The sequence below is a fragment of the Cyprinodon variegatus genome, unplaced genomic scaffold, assembly GCF_000732505.1.
Source record: "Cyprinodon variegatus isolate N-32 unplaced genomic scaffold, C_variegatus-1.0 Scaffold593, whole genome shotgun sequence".
Lineage (NCBI taxonomy): Eukaryota > Metazoa > Chordata > Actinopteri > Cyprinodontiformes > Cyprinodontidae > Cyprinodon > Cyprinodon variegatus.
Genome location: NW_015151046.1, coordinates 510,428 through 515,015, shown reverse-complemented (window position 1 = coordinate 515,015; position 4,588 = coordinate 510,428). Strand labels below are relative to the sequence as shown.

Below are 4,588 nucleotides of genomic sequence, written 5' to 3'. Positions count from 1 at the left end.
AAAGTCAGAATTCTGAGTTTAAAGTCAGAATTCTGAGTTTAAAGTCAGAATTCTGAGATTAAAGTCAGAATTCTCACTTTTTTCCCATACTACACTGAAATAAAATAAAAACAAAAATGAGTTAACATTTTTTTTTTCCAGTGGCCCTAATCCTCTTCCGTAGCTTGCAATCAAAGGGGAATTTTAGATCATTTATTGTGTTGATTTACTGCGGCATCTGGTATTTTTGTCACCTTTGGTCTTTAAACAAGATTATTTTGTCATTTCTTATTATACTTTTATTGTTTTCTGTAAATGCTCCCCCTGGCAAATGTTTTTGTTGTTTTGTAATATGTAAACAATGCAGTTTTGTATCATAAATAATAAAGTTTATAAAAACAAAAAACAAAAAAACATCATGCAAAAAAAAAAAAAAAGTGGGAGAAGTTGCAAAATATCCGAGTGTTCAAATACTTATAATCCTCACAGTATATAGATCTATACTGTAGATCTACAGCCTCCAAACATTATCCAGACGAGACATTCAATGCGCCTGATGTTCCATGTTTTGAAGCCCCGCCCCCAGATTTCCTTATAAGAGACAAACTTCACCAAAATAGCTCCTGGACACAAACAGGAAGTTAATTACATTGTTTATCGTTCACTCTTGAGAAAACAGTAACCTCTAGGGAGAAGCTGACGGACCCGCTAGTTTGCTGCAGTTTTCCTCAAATAATCAGACGGAGGTTTTTTTTTCCATTTTAGTTTATTATCAGTCTATTTCCCAACCATTTTAAAATGTTTCTTTTGAGTTGAGGAGAACAGACATGACGGGATGGAGCCTTGGGTCTAACTTTTGCATTTGCTGTGTTGATTTAAACTGTGCATGTGAATAATGTGAATTATGAATGAATATGATGCATGTTTCTCTACGTTTATGAGTAAATACCTGTATGACCTTTGGGGTTCTCGCCACTAGTTTCTTGTTTCCAATTTGAAATTGAATTTTGTTACATTATGAGCAAAGAAAACATTTTTAAACAGAAATTTGAAAAAAAAAAAAAAAAAAATCTATCCAGAAATGATTTTGAAGGCATCTTTGCTTCTTCAGACATTATGTTTTCAATTTTTTTAAACATTTTATTTCTTAACATTTTCCTCCATCTATCTATCCACCCATAGGAGGAAATACAAGTAGAAAATGGCTAATTATCGCCACATTATGTGGCATTGAGCTAATTATTATTTTTTTATGTTTTACAACTGCAGCCTACAGTCACTGCATTTAAGGCACAACAATTTTTACACGTTTTTACCAATAATCTGCACTACTTATTTTTTTGTTTAATATTAATTTTTACAGTTTGAAGTTAAGAAGGTCAGGCTTATTTTTAAAACACTTATTTTATTCAGCAGTGTTTGTTATTTTGTATTAAAGTGAATTGCTGGATATTGATTCGTTTTCCATGTGTTCATGTCACTCACAAATATGCATCTTATTCAATGCAGATTTCAGTCAAATAGTTAAAAAAATATATCTTTTCACACACAAAGGGGGGCTAAAAAAAACTGAACACGCCAGGAGGGGTGAAGGGAATCAGGTCAGCTGGGACGCACATGAGGTGTCCCTGTTTTTTCCTGTTTATCACAGAGACTCACAAACATGCACACACTCACATCTAGGAAGAATTTTAGAGAAGATAATTAACCTAACAGTCAAGTTCTTGGACTGTGGGAGGAAGCTTGAGTACCTGGAGAGAACGCACGCATGCATGGGGAGAACATGCAATACCCCAGGCTGGGAGTCAAACCCAGAACCTTCTAGCTGCAAGGCAACAGTTCTACAAGCTGTGCAACCGTGCAGCCATTTCCCCCACATTTTATTTCCTTTCTTTATTGCATTCTATTCAAATGAAGTTTTCCAGATCATATTCTCTTCATCTGTGGGGCGGAGCTTCCTTCTGGAGGGAAGAGCAAAGACGCATTTCTATTGGTCTGATGGAAACTAGAAACTATTCGTATCGGGCTTGACATGAAGAGTCTCGATCTGCAAAATGCAATTTATAAGGAATTTAATTCATGAAACTCAGTCTGTAAAACAGCTATGTGGAAAAAAACAAACAATCATGTAAGAAAACTGCCAAATTATTTAAAAAAAGTTTTTAATTTAAAGGTTTTTCAGTCATTTTTGTATTGAATTTGTTTGTAAAATTATATTTACCAAACGTGTTATTTGCTTGCAAAAACGATAAAACGGAATCCAGATAAGTTAAAGAACATCAGTTTTCCAAGTTTGACCTTAGATGCTTAATTAGCTTCATCTTCATTTATAAACCTAAATACAAGGAGAGAGAAACAAACAAAGTGTGAACCTTATCAGCAGTGGGAACACTGTTGTACGGCCTGCCCCACTGCAGCCTATGGCATGAATATGACTGCTGGGCAGAGACGTTTACTGTCATACAGACTGGATGCATCTCAGCATCAACAGTAGATTACGTTCACTTTTTTCATTAAGTCTTAAAACTTTTCCATCCTCCTTTACTTATGCAGACAGTGGCGGTTCTAGACCAAATGTACCAGTGGGCGAGGAGGGGGCGAGGAGGGGGCCAGCCTTGTTTTCATGGGGGAACAGAAAAGTATGAAATAAAAAACAGGACAAGGGATTAAAATAAATTAAAATAGCTGCATGAAGGGAAATTGCTATTCAATTAGGTTTCATTAAAATTCTATGACTAATTAGTAGTTCAATATGTATTCAGAATTTAGGAATTTTACATATTTTTGACTTAATTTAGGTTGAAATTACAGTTTTTATAAAATCTGAATTAAAATTTAAGAAAAACTGATAAATGCAGCTGTAAAAAAATTACAGTATTTTTTTTTATTTGTTTTGAAAAAAACATTTAGCAGATGAAAACTGGGATCCCATCTCAATCCCACTGAAGCCTTATTATCATGTTATTGTTTTTAAATAATAATTAAAACAGAATTTGTAAAGAAAAAAATGAAATAGATCCAAAGGAGCTATCGGTAACCATGTCTGTTCCAGCGCAGATCATCATCAGAATTTCTTTAAGTATTATGTCTTCAGTACAGGGGCCAGGACATGATCTATAGGGGCTCTGGCCCCCGTTGGCGGGTCTAGATCCGGCCATGTATGCACATTTGGTAAAAACACTGAAAATTTAATGTAAATTTTTTTCTTTACAGGAAGTGGAAACTCTGTTTAATCGTTGATGTTTTTGTGCAGTGTGTTTTTCACCAAGTAACAAAGGAGCTGAGAGTGGGAGGAGCCTAACTCAGGTAAACAGTGGGAGGAGCCTAACTCAGGTAAACAGGAGCACCATGGATGAGGAAAACTTATGGTTCATGCAGCTTTCTGTGTTTGGAGACGTTTATTTATAATATTTCATCCAAAAAAATTACTGATGTTCTTTTTTATTATGCAGATTTTTACACCTTTTTACATTTTATTGACAACATTATTGGAAATACATCGACTTATGAACTAAAAAAACAGAGCAAAAATATTCACACCCATAACCTTATTCTTCATTCATCGAGAAAAATCCATCAGAACCACGAAAGACAAACAAGAAAGCAAGAAAAGCGGCGCAGCAGCCGGTGTTTCTGTCCGCATCAAGCTCGCAGACACTACATTCCATTTCCGCTCAGTAACTTCAAAATAAAAGACTTTGTTTTTATTTCTAAATATCTGACCGCCTCTTTTTCGCCCAGTTAGTTTTCACACACAAAAAAAAGAGTTTGATTTCTGAGATTAACTCACTTTCAGGTTCTAAGTAAGGAAAATTAATTTAGTGTTAATACGGAAGGATCTTAGCTGGACTTTATTAATTAGGAATATTTATTGTCAATATGAAACCTTAAGGATAATTTTCAGAGGTTTTCTGCTAAATCGTATCTAAATATGTTCAAATATTCGCTAAAAATATTAAAAGTGAAAACACAATTGATGAAGTCATCGTCTGCTCACCTTACTTCCGGTCTCGGCTTTGTTTCGCTAACTTACCTCGGACTCTTTTTTTAAATTTCTATTTTCCTCACCTAACAAAAGTAAATCAGTCCAACCATCAAGCAGCAGCAGCAGCAGCAGCAGCTGTCAGGTCTTCTTACCTCTGCTGTTGGTCTCTGCTTTTATTCCTCCTCCCTGGATGTTGCTGTCAGGCAGCCAGCAGCTCTGAAAGCTTCTCAGATCAGATCAATCTGCAAACAGCTGCAGCTGCTGCTGCAGGAAGCATCATGTGACCAGGCAACATAAAGCTGCACATCACCTCTGCAGCGCTCAGATATTACAACAGAAAAACTCAGAGCTACGGAAGAAGATTAGGGCCACTGAGAAAAAAAGTTAACATGTTTTTTTTTTTAAATATTATTTTCGTTTGATATGGAAGAAAAATCAGAATTCGACTCATAATTCTGACTTTAATCTCAGAATTCTGACTGTATTCTGACTGAATAACAAACACGTTAGCATCAAGCTGTAGCTATGTCTGTTTTAGAGACTAGCTGTCTGGTTTTAATCAACCTAAACTCTTAATAGAATAGCATCACTAAAGTTCTGAGATTAAAGTCAAAATTCTGAGTT

General features: G+C 35.2%; 1 protein-coding gene across 1 annotated transcript in view; it reads right to left on the bottom strand.

Moving 5' to 3' along the window:
• The window catches only part of LOC107096030 (DNA-binding protein SATB2-like), a gene marked incomplete at its 3' end in the record, with an annotated part of 39,491 nt that extends 35,291 nt beyond the window's left edge, over positions 1-4,200 (bottom strand). The window contains exon 1 of the mRNA XM_015392484.1: positions 4,117-4,200. The remainder of the gene's footprint in view (positions 1-4,116) is intronic.
• Positions 4,201-4,588: the final 388 nt, after the last annotated feature.